This window comes from Pteropus vampyrus, unplaced genomic scaffold (genome assembly GCF_000151845.1).
Source record: "Pteropus vampyrus isolate Shadow unplaced genomic scaffold, Pvam_2.0 Scaffold46, whole genome shotgun sequence".
Lineage (NCBI taxonomy): Eukaryota > Metazoa > Chordata > Mammalia > Chiroptera > Pteropodidae > Pteropus > Pteropus vampyrus.
The window spans coordinates 3424661-3426864 of record NW_011888827.1 but is presented as its reverse complement, the minus strand read 5'-3'; the positions used below and the strand labels follow the sequence as shown (position 1 = coordinate 3426864).

General features: G+C 46.1%; 1 long non-coding RNA gene across 2 annotated transcripts in view; it reads right to left on the bottom strand.

The window, feature by feature from the left end:
- The window catches only part of LOC111739039, a 27721-nt gene that overhangs the window by 1475 nt on the left and 24042 nt on the right, over nucleotides 1–2204 (bottom strand). The gene's annotated exons all lie outside the window — the stretch shown is intronic.

Here is a 2204-nt window from a genome sequence, read left to right as displayed (position 1 = left end):
GAAGAAAAGTTTGCTAAACCGAATCATACTCTCTAGCCCGGCACAGCCTCTCGAAAAGATCACAAATATTGAATTAGCGAGGTCCCAAATAATGAGTATTTTACAGGCCCAAATGACACCCTTTGAAGGGGTTTGTTGACCAAATATCATTTGCCGAATAAGGTGTTTGTATTGAGGAAGTGGCTTTCCAGAACGTTCCTGACTGAGGGGGTGATTGAACAGGCTGGAGAAGGAGCCAAGTTTGGGCGGGGGGTGAAGTGGGGGCGGGGGGTTCTCTGTGTGCCATTTTGGATTCCACTTAGGGATAAATGAGTGGGCTGAGGTATGTTTGACTTGCCGTGAAGACCCTGGTGAAAGGAGGGGTCCTGTGCCCCTGGGAATTACAAACTCAGCGGCCAAGCAAGTATTCACTAGCTGCGTGACCTGGGGCAAATCATATCATCGCCCTGTGCTTCAGTTTCCTTCCCTGTGAAATAGAGGCAATAATAATAACAGCTACCTCGTAAGGGTGTCGTGAGAATTAAGAGAGAGGAAGCACTTAGAACAGGGACTGGCATATGGTATCAGGAAAACATTCTCTCTCAAACTGATGAATGGATAAACAAAATGTGGTCTATCCATACAATGGAATATTATTCACTCCTAAAAAGAAATGCAGTATTGATACATGCCACCATGTGGGTGAACCAGGGAAACATTATGCTAAGTGAAAGAAGCCAGACAGAGAAGTACACACGTTGTCTCGTTCCATTTATACGAAAGGTCTCGAATAAGCAAATCTGTAGAGATAGAAAGTAGATTAATAAATAACTGCTTGGGGCTGGTGGAAGGATAGAGGGAGAGAGAGTTGCGCATTAAAAGGATACAGGGTTTTTTCCCTGAGGCAATGAAAATGTTCTAAAATCGATGTGGCGATGACCGAATATACTAGAAACCATTCAATTGTAGGCTTCACGTGGATGAATTATGTGGTATGTGAATTATATCTCAGTAAAGCTGCTAAAGAAATCTTATATTTTTAAGTGACTGTGATTATGACAAAGGATGATGGAACCGTGACAACTGGGGAGTGCTTGCCCCACCAAGATATTCAGATTTAAAAAGAAAAAAAAAAAAAAGCATGCCTGTGGGCCAGACTCACCTCAGTTTCCCCAACTGCTAGAAGGGATAGAAGCTCCTTTCTCAAAGGGCTGTAGAAGGAAAAATGACATGATTCATGAACCGCAGTTAGCCCAGTACCTGGCACAGTCTACACACTCAGGAGGCAGCAGTGGGCATTGGGATACTATGTCGGATGGACAGTGACAAATATCCCCAACCCACCTTCCTATGTTCATCCGTGATCATGATACGCCCCTCGCCCATTTTCCTCTTAGATCATCTCTTGTCGTACCGATTTGTAGATACCTTTACCCTGCCCGCTCCCTTCCCCAGATTCCTCTGCTGTTGGAGCGGCTGAATTTTGGGGGGCATAGCAAGACCACCACTCTTCCTCTCTGTTTTCCCCAGAAAAGTACAGGCTTCCCAAGTATGAGTGGCCTCTGTCCGGGCCGCCATCAGACAGTACCTCTGTGCAGGTTAGAAAAAGGGGCCTCTTCCCCGAGGCGCTATCTGCTGGAAAAGTGTTATAATATACTGATTTTATTAGAATAGACACTTTATTGCAGTCTAGAGCAATGGAATAAACATACAAATCTACAATGTTTAAGATGTGATTAGCGCTCCTTCGGAGGGGGCGCCCTGCCCAACTGTAGGGGGTCACCCTGCTCCTAACTTCTGAACCACCTCTAGTACACAGTCCCCAGCTGCATCCTCTGGCTAAAGCGTGGTGTGAGTAATGAGGCTGCACTCCTGGCCGCTCCCTGCCCATGTTGCTTGCTGGTAGACCTCAGACTTGTTACAATATCTTTCTTGGCCTCCATGACATCTGCTCTTTCTTCTTTCTAAATTGGGCTTAAAGGAGATATTGCTCGTGGGAATCCTTTGAAGAGTCTTAAGGTACTTCGCAGAGGTGTTTTTAATACTTTGGAAGCACAGTAAAGTCATTAGGATCTAAAAGCGTTCACCAAATGTCCTTTACAGGCTGGTAGTACCGAGCTCCTTCAGCTAGCGCCCAGGAGTGCTCCACGCCTGTGGCTGCCCTTAGTGGGGGTGCCCCAAGGGGCACATCCAGGATTTCTTGGCATCAGTGATGGTGCATATTG